Consider the following 13,364-nt stretch of genomic DNA (forward strand, 5'->3'; position numbering starts at 1 on the left):
CCTGCTCCGTTTTCTCTTGATCTGTCAGCAAAATATCCCCTCCTCCATCGCACCAAATCGTCAGCCCCGTTTCTCCCAGCTATCCACCCCTGATCTTTATAAAGACTCCCGCCCGCTGTCCTCCTCTTTTCCTAACTTGGACAGCACATTCGCCTCTCTGTGTCTTGAAGGAACTCTAACCCGCTCTGCGATCTCCCTGCTCGTCTCCGTTCCTCACTCGTTGCCCCCATTACTCCTTTTCCCGGCACTGATCTGTTCTGAGGCCACATGATTCTGGTACATTCCTTTGGTTGAAAGAATCAATAACACGTACCTCTTCTATAAGATGTTCTTCTGTAAAACGGGAGTGACGATGTTAAAATGGTCTTTTGTAAAAGACAGTCGAGTAGTACATTATTCAATCAACCTCCCATTCGTGTTCTTTAAATCCCTCTGATCAAAGAATCTCTGCGCGCTCACTATACAAGTGGGCGGTGCGAAGTCTTTCCTGTTGGATTTTTGTTTTCGAATAGATTACACCAATAGGAGATTTGCTGTCACCTACCGGATGGCGGGAGCACATGTCACTTCTGCTAAAGACATATTTTCCCGGCGCTCTCTACTACAGAGTTGTGTCGTTGGCAACTTGTTGCCCAAACCAAATTTTAAAAGCCATTTGCTTTTCGGGGGGGGGTCTACATTCAACGAACGGCAGAGACGCTGGCGCTTTAACCCATAAAACGCAATACTAAAGAGATAGCTCGTATAGTTGGCACTACGGACGTCAACGAAATCGATCTTTTACTCAGAAGACACACAGGTGTTAACCAAAGAACAGCGCAAAAATACAACAAGCCAAACATGAATGAGTTAAAGGTTTTCAACGCCTTAGTGTGTACATAGGCATAGTATAAAAATATCTTTAAAGGATTTGAAGTGGATGATGGTGTGGGGAAGATTACGTGTGAGGTAGAGAATGTTCAGGCAAAGTCTGTAAATGGCATAAGTTCAAAGGAGGCCTTTTTGATATGGCTTGTTATATGCATATTTGGTCCAATGTTGTGGAGGGATGACAATTTCGGTTAAGAATTCCATCCATCCATTATCCAACCCGCTATATCCTAATTACAAGGTCACGGGGGTCTGCTGGAGCCAATCCCAGCCAATACAGGGTGCAAGGCAGGAACAAGCCGATTAAGAATTGGAAATGGAAAATGTGTTTGTTATATAATAAAATGGTATTATTGTTTGTTTGTTTTTTAATAATGAGACTGTCAGAGAGAGAGAGAGATGAAATATATTGTAAAAAGTATTCTCTATGCTGCATAATTATCAAAGATGTACATTAACGGCTTTGCACGTTGTGACAGATAGGGGGCGCTCTCGTGCCCCTGAACCCCTGTCCACGACTCCAGACACCAGGTAAAAGTCCACAAATTGACTTTATTCAAATGCCACAGTGCACAAAGCACCCTCTCCTCCACTATATTCATACAAATCACAATTACTAACAATAAAGTAATCCTCCGGCTCCCAGATGCGTTGCCACTCTTCCACCCAGCTCAGCTCACCATCTGGGAGCTCCCGTAGTCCTTTTATATAGCCTGACCCAGAAGTGTTCCCAATCCCCAGTCCATGTGACTCTCAATCAGTCAGGTACAAGTCCTTTTCTTCACCCCGGAAGCACGTCATTCCTCTTGTCCACGTGTGCTTCTGGGGCGTAGGGAAAATACCCGTTATTCCTCCCTGCAGCATCCCCTAGTGGCCCCCATGGCACCCAGCAGGGCTCCGTATACAAACTACAATGTCCATGATGCTCTGCTGGTCTTCTGGGGACCTCCATACTGCAAGGAGGGCTCCACCTGGCGGCTTGGGGGTATTGGCTGGGATAAATGGCCGGCCATCCATCACAATGTATACATCTAAGCTCCCGCCTAACATAACGTTGTGTTACCACCAACTCTGAATAACTAACCTGGGTAAGAATCGTAATCACAGTTTTTTTCATTCATAAAAATCATTAATAAGAGGAGACACCTCTGCTGATTGGGCAGGTACAACCCCAGCACTGTGAGCAAGGCAGGGGACACCACTGGATTAAGAACAACCACAGTAACTCTGGGACAGGTATCGGCACTTTCTGCACCAGAGCTTCAGAATACTGGGCAGAATACTAATATGATGTGTGCATGATGTGCGTGGATGTTTTTCCGATCACTTGCCACATCCCAAAAAACATAGTGTATTTCAAAAATTACACACCAGGCCAGGGAGCAGAGGGGTGAACTGAACCTCTCTCTTTTCTCTCTGCAGACCAAACATGAAAAATCCTTCCTATACCAGCCCCGAGGACGTCACTTACAATACAATACAATACAATTTATTTTTTGTATAGCCCAAAATCACACAAGAAGTGCCACAATGGGCTTTAACAGGCCCTGCCTCTTGACAGCCCCCCAGCCTTGACTTTCTAAATAGACAAGAAAAAACTCGCAAAAAAAACCCTTGAAGGGAAAAAAAGGAAGAAACCTTGGGAAAGGCAGTTCCTGTCCCAGCCCCAAGGTCATCACTATAAAAAATCCCTCATCCTACATACTTAAACAGTTCTGTTTTGGACTCTAACCAGTACACATTGTACTCTACTTTAAAGCCTTATGCAGCCAGGGAAACTATATGGGTGGCTGTCCCAAACCTTTGTTGTGTGTCCAGCTGTTTCTTTTACTATATATATACAGTGCATCCAAAAGGTATTCACAACGCATCACTTTTTCCACATTTTGCTATGTTACAGCCTTATTCCAAAATGGATTAAATTCATTTTTTTCCTCAGAATTCTACACACAACACCCCATAATGACAACATGAAAAAAAGTTTACTTGAGGTTTTTGCAAATTTATTAAAAACAAAAAAAACTGAGAAATCACAAGTACATAAGTATTCACAGCCTTTGCTCAATACTTTGTCGATGCACCTTTGGCAGCAATTCCAGCCTCAAGTATTTTTGAATATGATGCCACAAGCTTGGCACACCTATCCTTGGCCAGTTTCGCCCATTGCTCTCAATCTCCATCAGGTTGGATGGGAAGCGTTGATGCACAGCCATTTTAAGATCTCTCCAGAGATATTCAATCGGATTCAAGTCTGGGCTCTGGCTGGGCCACTCAAGGACATTCACAGAGTTGTCCTGAAGCCACTCCTTTAAAATCTTGTCTGTGTGCTTAGGGTCGTTGTCCTGCTGAAAGATGAACCGTCGCCCCAGTCTGTGGTCAAGAGCGCTCTGGAGCAGGTTTTCATCCAGGATGTCTCTGTACATTGCTGCAGTCATCTTTCACTTTATCCTGACTAGTCTCCCAGTTCCTGCCGCTGAAAAACATCCCCACAGCATGATGCTGCCACCACCATGCTTCACTGTAGGGATGGTATTGGCCTGGTGATGAGTGGTGCCTGGTTTCCTCCAAACGTGACGCCTGGCATTCACACCAAAGAGTTCAATCTTTGTTTAATCAGACCAGAGAATTTTGTTTCTCATGGTCTGAAAGTCCTTCAGGTACCTATTGGCAAACTCCAGGCGGGCTGCCATGTGCCTTTTACTAAGGAGTGGCTTCCGTCTGGCCACTCTACCATACAGGCCTGATTGGTGGATTGCTGCAGAAATGGTTGTCCTTCTGGAAGATTCTCCTCTCTCCACAGATGACCTCTGGCGCTCTGACAGAGTAAACATCGGGTTCTTGGTCACCTCCTTGACTAAGGCCCTTCTCCCCCGATAGCACAGTTCAGATGGCCAGCCAGCCCTATGAAGAGTCCTGGTGGTTTCAAACTTCTTCCACTTACAGATGATGGAGGCCACTGTGCTCATTGGGACCTTCAAAGCAGCAGAAATTTTTCTGTATCCTTCCCCAGATTTGTGCCTCGAGACAATCCTGTCTCGGAAGTCTACAGACAATTCCTTTGACTTCATGCTTGGTTTGTGCTCTGACATGAACTGTCAACTGTGGGACCTTATATACACAGGTGTGTGCCTTTCCAAATCATGTCCAATCAACTGAATTTACCACAGGTGGACTCCAATTAAGCTGAAGAAACATCTCAAGGATGATCAGGGGAAACAGGATGCACCTGAGCTCAATTTTGAGCTTCATGGCAAAGGCTGTGAATACTTACATACATGTGCTTTTTCAATTTTTTTATTTTTAATAAATTTGCAAAAATCTCAAATAAACTTTTTTCACGTTGTCATTATGGGGTGTTGTGTGTAGAATTCTGAGGAAAAAAATGAATTTAAACTATTTTGGAATAAGGCTGTAACATAACAAAATGTGGAAAAAGTGATGCGCTGTGAACACTTTCCGGATGCACTGTATATCAATACATATAAAAGTCAAAGCCCTCACTGACTCCTCACTAATTCTCCCACTCTCCATAAAGGTGGGAAGCTGAAATGTCGTGTGCTCATTCCTTGTAGTGTGCTTACAAATGTTAGTTATGTTTCATATCCTATTGCAACACCCAAGGGGGGAAATGGGTGTACCCCCTAAATTGTATATATAGATAGGGGAAACCCCTCCTCACTATTTCTGCGACTTCCAATATAGGAAGCCCAGATTTCCTATGCTAATCCTTTACACTGTACTTACAGTTGTTAAGTATGTTTCATTTCAACCCGTAACCTGTAATTAACTTTCAAAAATAACGTCTTCTTTTTGGCGGTTCTCACCATTATGCCGCAAGGAACTTTTGGACATGACCTCTCCTTTTGGCGGTTTCGTTCCTTAATTCTGTAGACAGAGGATTTATTTCACGGCAGAGACACACAAGGGCTGCCCCCTTCCTTTTTCCGCATGCCTGCTGTCGGCACACATACTCGTGGTTGGCTCCCTGCCTATATACATTAACGACATCCCACGCTCATGTGCCTCCTCACTCGCATCCTTACTTTCCTCAGCTGTTTGTCATGCTCACTGCTTCTTCTTTCTTCTTTAATCCACTGCTTCAAGCCTGTTATTGTTCAACTTGCTTCACACCTTCCTGCTGGTTACTCCTGCCATTTCATTTAGTTTCTTCACACTCTTAATCCTCTGGGCATGCCTTGGCATACTTTACTTTTGAAGGTCAGCACACCAATTATGCTACTACAAAACTTACAACCACCAAAACTGTGTAACAGCACCGGGTTTCAGATCAAATCTCTGCATATGAACCTCATTGAGGCAACTGTCTTCACTGGATCTGGCTCAGAGGAGACTGGATATATTCCTTGCATTCCTCTCATGTCCTTTGACCTCCCATTCAAATTCAAATTTCTAATAAGGCTCTGCTTCGCTATGACAATAAATAAGTCACAGGGCCAGACTATAAAAAGGTCACCACTGACTTGACACAAGATTGCTTCTCACATGGCCACATGTACATTGCATGCTCAAGAGTAAGATCAGCAGACAACTTGGTCATTTTACAGCCTGAGGGCAGAACTGCAAACGTTGTTTACAAAGAGATCCTTACATCCTAAAAATGTGCATTTCTCATACATGACATTTACAATCATAAATTAAACTCTTTACAATCATCAAATACACTCTCAATACTAAAATAAACCTACAGCAATAACATCGACAAACATGTTACGTTATTTTTAAAATGTTTCCTTTTCTTTTCCATAACTTCTTCAACATACTTCTTCTCTGCTGCGACTCTAATGTATTTTACTAGGGACATAATATTTGTACAAAGTTGCCTGACAACCTAGAGCTATACAAGCATTTACCTGTGTTTTTATTCTATTTAAAAATAAATAAATAAATAAATAAACAACTTTCTAAGACTCAACATGAAACATGTGATAAAGGCAGAGTTTTAGCCTTGTCTCAAAGGGTATCAAGTAAAGTACATTATAATGCTGTGATAAAAATGTGTACAAGTTTCATTTTTTTTTTTTAAATTGAAATCCATTTTCCATTAACAACTCAATGATACTACGTATTACCACTTTAACACCAAAAAAGCACTTCAGTTCATATGGTCAATAAAGGTGCATATTTAGTATGAAGAAGATTATCAAATACATAAACTTTAAAAGACTTGAAAAAGAATTCAATGAGCATGCTGCAATTTTTTTTTATTATTATTAATTTTATTACAATCAATACATAGCAATCAAGTTTTTACAAAAAAAAAGAATTATGTTAAGAACAGATCGATCCCCACCCCTGAGAGAGAGAGCAAGCCAAACGGTGTAAAATTTAAGGCTTGTAAAATACCTAAATTAATAAATTCTCTGTGCTTTATAAATTTATTTTAAAATATTACTGATTAGATCCTGCCATGTTTTGAAAAAAGTCTGTACGGATCCTCTAACTGAGTATTTGATTTTTTCCAATTTCAAATAATATAACACATCAGTTTCCCACTGACTTAAAAGAGGAGAGTTTGGGTTCTTCCAGTTTATCAGAATAAGTCTGTGTGCCAACAGTGTAGTGAATGCAATCACAATTTGTTTGTCTTTCTCCACTTTAAACCCTCTGGAAGAACCCCAAACACAGCTGTTAATGGGTTAGGAGGGATTGTGAGTCCAAGGCTGTCTGAGAGGTAATTAAAAATTTTTGTCCAGAATGATGTTAATTTGGTGCAGGCCCAGAACATGTGACCCAGTGAGGCTGGGGCTTGGTTGCAACGTTCGCAGGTTGGATCATGCCCTGGAAACATTTTGGAGAGTTTTAGTCGAGACAGATGTGCTCGATATATAATTTTGAGTTGTATAATTGTATGCTTTGCGCATATGGAGCTCAGTGAATTCTCTGCATTGCTACTTTCCACTCCTTTTCTGATATATTAATTGAGAGGTCTTTTTCCCAGTGTCCTCTTGGATCTTTGAAAGGAAGGGATTGTAAAATGATTTTATATATTGTAGAGATGGAGTCTAATTCCTTAAAATTGAGCAATATTTTTCCAGCGTGGATGAGGGTGCAAGATGAGGAAAATCTGGAAGGTTCTGTTTAACAAAGTTCCTGATTTGAAGATAGTGAAAGAAATGTGTAGCTGGAATGTTAAATTTGGAATGTAATTGTTCATAGGATGCAAAGACGTTGTCTATATAAAGATCTCTAAGCAAGTTAATTCCAATTTTTCCAGATATTAAAAACTGCATATGTTTGTGAAGGTTGAAAGAGGTGGTTCTCTTGCAGGGTGCCACAGATAGAAGCTTCTCCGTCTTAAAATGCTTTCTACATTGGTTCCAGATTCTAAGTGAGTGGAGCACAATTGGGTTATTAGTGTATTGCCGATAACTTGTGTTTATTGGAGCACAGAGCAAGGAATACAAAGAAGTACTGCAGGATTTTACTTCTATTGTGGTCCAAGCCTGTGTATGTTCTTCTATTTGTGTCCAGGTTCTTATCGCCTGTATATTTGCTGCCCAGTAATAAAACTGGAAGTTAGGTAGAGCCATGCCGCCTTCTGCCTTTTGTCTTTGTAGGGTCGCTCTTTTGATGCGTGGATGTTTTGAATTCCAAATAAATGAGGTTATTGTTGAATCTAATTGCTTAAAGAATGATTTATTAATGTATATTGGGATGTTTTGAAATAAAAAAAGGAGCTTAGGAAGAATATTCATCTTAACAGTGTTAATTCTTCCAGCTAGTGTGAGATGAAGGGTTGACCATCTATGCAAGTCTTGTTTAATTTTTTCCATGCAGACGACTAAATTTTGTTGATATAGAGCTTTATGTTTACTTGTGATGTTTAACCCTAGGTATTTAAACTGTTCTGCAATGATAAAAGGTAGGGTGTCTAATCTAATATTATATGCTTGAGAATTCACTGGAAAGAGTACACTTTTATTCAGATTAATTCTGAGACCAGAGAGCTTTTGAAATTCTGTGAGTGCTGCTAAGACTGCAGGCACAGAATTTTCTGGGTCCAATATATACAGTACCATGTCATCTGCATATAATGAGATTTTCTGTTCCAGTCCTTCTCTGCTAATCCCCTTTATCTGATCAGTATTTCGACAATGTATTGCCAGTGGTTCAATGGCAATCGCAAACAGCAGGTGACAAAGGGCATCCTTGTCTTGTGCCACGTTCTAGTTTAAAGTAGTCTGAGCAAATGTTATTGATGCAAACTGAAGCTTCTGGGTTAGTATACAGTAATTTAATCCATGCACAAATGTTCGGGCCAAACCCAAACTTCTCCAATATAGTAAAAAGGTATTTCCATTCAATCATGTCGAATGCTTTTTCTGCATCCAATGATAATAATATTTCTGGGGTGTTTGATTTAGTTGGTGAGTATATTACATTAAACAGGCGTCGAAGATTTGAAGATAAGTGTCGGCCCCTAATAAATCCAGTTTGGTCTTGTGATATTACCGAGGGAGCACTTTCTCCATCCTTCTAGCTATGATTTTAGAGAGTATTTTAACGTTGTTATTCAGAAGTGAAATTGGTCTGTATGATGCACATTGTAATAAGTCCTTATTTTGTTTTGGAAAGACAGTGATTAATGCTTGGAAAGGTTTGTGGAAGAGATTGGTGATCTCTGGCTTCTGTAAATGTTGCTAATAGGAGGGGAGCTAGCTGAGCGGAGAATTTCTTGTAAAACTCTGCAGGGTAGCCGTCAGGGCCTGCTGCTTTTCCACCTTGGTGTGACTTTATAGCATCCAGTAATTCTGATAATGCCAGAGGTTTATCGAGTTCCTCCACACTAAAAGCGTCAATTTGTGGTATCTGTAATGCATCCAGAAATGCATTAGATTGTATATTGTCTTTTTTAAACTCAGTAGTATATAGGGATTTATAGTAGTCTCTAAAAGTGTACATTATATTTTTGTGTTCGATGATTTTATCTCCGTTCGTGTTAGTGATTACCGAGATTGCGCTATGCATATCTTGCTTGTGAATTTGTTGCGCTAAAAGCTTATTAGCTTTCTCTCCATGTTCATAATAATGATGTCTGGATTTGTAAATTAGATGTTCAGTTTCTTTAGTTGTCAAGAGGTTTAATTCTGAATGTAGAGCCTGCCTCCTCTTATGTAGAGTCTCGCTTGGTAGTCTGGCATGTTCTTCATCTATTTTAGTAATTTCGCTTTTATATCTGCTACTTTCTTCGCTTCGGATTTATTTCTGTGGGAAAGATATGAGATAATCTGTCCTCTTAAGAAGGCCTTAAGAGTTTCCCAGAGTATTCCTGCAGAGATCTCAGGGGATGTATTTGTCTCTAGAAAGAATTTGATTTGTTTGGATATAAATTCAGTACAATTCTCGTCAGCTAATAGAAGCGGGTTGAGGCCCATCTGCGGGGTGAGTGTATGGGGCTTAGTAATTTCAGCTCCAAGATCATCGGAGCATGGTCCGAAATAACAATAGCATCGTATTTACAAGATTTAATCTTAGGCAAGAAGTTATTATCTATAAAAGTGGATTTAAAACACAATTAAAGTCCCCAGCCATTATAACTTTATGAGTGTTCAGATTGGGAATGGATGCAAATAAATTTTGTATAAATTCCTTATCATCAACATTAGGTGCATAAACATTTATCAAAATCATTTTACAGTTAGATAAGTCTCCCATGACCATTACATATCTCCCTTCAGGATCCAATACTACATCTGATGCTACAAATGGTACTGTTCTATGTATGCTGCAATTTTTTAACAAATTTGAATAAAAATAACACAACCACCTCCACCAAATGTTTGTGATTCCAATGTTTTACTTTCAAATTATCATTGATGGCAGATAAACACAAATACTGTTGATTTGTTTTAAACAGAGACCCAGTGAACAGTTTAGCAACGTTTTTCACAATTATATTGCACATTTTGGTAACATGACTGGCCACCTGAAAAACAAGACTGCTATCCTGCACTTGTGGCTGTTAACAGTGCTGCTGCTGTTGGTTCTCTGTAATTATCAGCACTATACTGTCAATCAAATGTTGTGTTAGTAGTGTGATGGGAGACGACGTAAGAAACTGCTGGAGATGTGGTTAATACCGGAACATGACAGCATCACCTCCTCATGCCAAACTGTGCAAAGGTCATTAATTAGTTCTCCAACATTTCTTTGAGCACGTGTTGTAAAAAAACTTGATATATTGTCTTTTAACATAAAAAATACAATCCATTAGAAAACAAGATTAAACAAATTCTGAGACATTTAAAATGTACTATCTACTGTTCAGAAATGGGAAACCTGCTTTTCATCTAATGCAGGATTTTACTCTCAGATGTCATCATTCTACATCCTAAGAAATTCAAAAAGTAAAGATATGGCTTAAAAAGAAGACAAAGGCAGATAATTGAAGCAAAAATTGAAATACAAAATGTAATCATTAAAGAAACCAAAATTAATATAATATGTGATACCACTCAATTTTTTCTTTGTATTATGTGTTTGTTATTCATTATGCAGCATGATTCTGTTCAGATTCAATTTATATTTTTAACTTTTTTTTACTGTAATTTGAGTAATTTGGAAGAGTAACGAATGTGAGGATTGTCCTCATTATACACACTTACTATACTATACATACTATATATGAATAACCACTACCTTTCCAAATGAATCAGCGATTTATGTCAAAGGAATATATTAAAACGCTGCAACTTGTTTATGAAAAAAGGACTTTGCAGGCCGAGTGGAAATCCATGAAGCAAGGAACATCGCCATTCAAAACGGAGGCGGTTATAATTAGATTAGATCCGCAAATTGTCAGCACCGCCATAGAGAAAAAATGGGAAACTGTTTATGGCATTTCAGCTAAAAAAAGTCCGCGGCTGCCGCGCAAGGGGGAAAATTCTACCAAGAACCACAAAAGCCAGACGAAAGCCCTAATCCAAAACGGATGCAATATACTTTTTGACTACAGCCTTTGACGGGCGCTCTTCTCCATGCTTTAAAAAGCAGTGTCAGCTTGTCTCATTTAATAGTAATAATAATAATAATAATAATACATTTTATTTATTTTAGGCACCTTTCTAAACACTCAAGGACACCGAACAATAGACAAAACACAGATTATAAAGAAAAGTAAAATACAGAAGTTAAAATCAGACAGAACAATTGTAATCAACAGAAAAAGCAGTCTTAAGCAAATGAGTTTTAAGTTAAGATTTGAAAAGTGAAAATGATTTAATATTTCTAAGCTCAGGTGGTAGTGAGTTCCAAAGCTGGGGAGCAGAGCATTCAGTTGTGGTAAGACGGATGAAGGGGACAGTCAAGTGGATGGAGGAAGAGGATCCGAGGGTGCGGGAGGGAATGGCAACAGGGAGGAGGTCAGACAGATATGGAAGGGCAAGGTAGTGGATAGCCTTAAAGGTTAGTAGGAAAATTTTGAATTGAACTCGGAACTGAACTGGAAACCAATGAAGCTGCTGCAAAATGGGAGTGATCTGGTGAATAGAGGGGGTTATAGTAATAATGCAGGCAGCTGAATTTTGGACCAGTTGAAGCTTATAAAGAGATTTGTGAGAAAGACCAAAGAAAAGGGAATTGCAATAATCCAGACGAGAACTGACAAGGCTGTGAACGAGGATAGCAGTGGTGTGGGCAGTGAGGGTGGGGCGAATACAATTAATGTTATGCAAGTGAAAATATGTGGACCGGGAGAAGTTTTTGATGTGGGACTGAAAGGATAAAGTGCTGTCAAGGATAACACCTAGACTCTTCACCTCTGGGGAAGGGAAGACAGAGGAATTACCAATAATAAAGGAAAAACGATCAGTTTTGGATAATGTTGATTTTGTACCAATGAGGAGAACCTTAGTTTTGTCACTATTTAAGAAAGTTTAAAGAAAACCAGGATTTGATTTCTGCTATGCAATCAGTAAGTGAGGAGGGTGGAAAGGAAGTTGTAGGTTTGCTAGTGAGATAGAGCTGGGTGTCATCAGCATAACAGTGGAAGCTAATGTTATACTGTATTTACGAAAGATATTACCGAAGAGAAGAAGGTAAATGATGAAATGGAGGGGCCCCAGGACAGAGCCCACCTGAAGTAACAGCGGTGGGTTGTAATGTGAAGGCTTTAAGCTGAACAAACTGAGTGCGGCCTGAGAGATAGGATCTGAACCAATCTAGTGGTGTATGGGTAATGCCAATCAAAGATAATCTATTAAGAAGAGTCATGTGACAAATAGTGTCAAAGGCTGCACTCAGATCAAGGAGGATGAGAACAGGAATTAAACCAGAATCAGCTGCCATAAGGAGGTCATTCGTAATTCGTAGTGCCGTTTCTGTACTGTGGAGGGGACGAAAACCAGACTGGAACTTCATACAGATTATTTTGAGATAAATGAGAATGAAGTTGAATAGCCACTATTTTTTCAAGAATTTTAGAAATGAAGGGTAAATTAGAAATAGGATGAAAATGACTGAAATTAGTCGGATTGGCACCAGGTTTTTTCAATATTGAGGTTACTGCAGCAGTTTTAAAAGATGAAGGAACAGAACCAGTAGTGAGAGAAGAGTGGATTATAGCAGAAATAAGGGGGATCAGATAGGGGAGGCAGGCTTTGACCAGAACTGTAGGGAGGGGGTCCAGCTGACAGGTGGAGGGCTTAGACTTACAGACAAGATCTGAGATTTCTGAGAAGATAGGAAGCTGAAAAGAGGAAAATGAGTGAGTTGGTGGGTGAAATTCAAATGAAGTACTGGAGGAATCTATACAGAGAGACTCATGAATCTTCTGGATTTTTTCATTAAAAAAGGACATAAGGGAATTGCAAAATTCAGTTGAGTAAAGGTGGGAATGTAAAGAATCCGGGGGTTGTGTGATACTGTTAAGTAGTGAAAACAATGACTTGGTGTTTCCTTCATTGGAAGAAATAATGAGAGTATAATAGTTGGAATTGGTTTGGGCAATACAGTCCTTGAAATAAAATATATGGTTTTGTAAATATTTTGTGAACAAAGAGTCCAGTTTTTTTATATAACCATTCAAGTTGCCGGCCTTTGGCTTTCAAAAGCCGAAGTTCAGGCGTGAACCAGGGAGCAGAAAAGGAGAAAGAAAAAGATCTAGTTTTTAATGGAGCGACAGAGTTATGAACACCATTAAATTCAGAGTTATAGTGTGAGAACAGTTCTTCAGGAGTGGATAAATTATCAATGTCCATAAGGGAAATAATACTAGAGGAAAGAGAGTCTAAGTTAATATTCTTTATATTACAGAAAGACAAGAGACGGAAAAGCTTAGTGTTGGAAAGTGCAAGTGTAACATTGAATGAAATAAGAAAGTGATCAGTTATGGGGAGTTCATCTGCAGTACAATCAAGAGGAGTAACCTCAGAACAGCAAATCAAGTCCAAGATATGTCCTTTGGAATGAGTGGGAACATCAGTGTGATGCTGGAATCCAAAACTCTCAAGGCAGGATGTAAAGTCTCTAGTAAT

The 13,364-nt window shown here is 39.5% G+C and overlaps 1 protein-coding gene across 1 annotated transcript in view; it reads right to left on the reverse strand.

The window, feature by feature from the left end:
- The window catches only part of LOC120528881 (zinc finger protein 585A-like), a 65,705-nt gene extending 65,227 nt beyond the window's left edge, over positions 1 to 478 (reverse strand). The window contains exon 1 of the mRNA XM_039752958.1: positions 314 to 478. The gene's annotated coding sequence lies outside the window, so the exon portion shown is untranslated. The remainder of the gene's footprint in view (positions 1 to 313) is intronic.
- Between the last annotated feature and the right edge of the window lie 12,886 nt (positions 479 to 13,364).

Source organism: Polypterus senegalus, chromosome 4 (assembly GCF_016835505.1).
Source record: "Polypterus senegalus isolate Bchr_013 chromosome 4, ASM1683550v1, whole genome shotgun sequence".
NCBI classification, from domain to species: Eukaryota; Metazoa; Chordata; class Cladistia; order Polypteriformes; family Polypteridae; genus Polypterus; species Polypterus senegalus.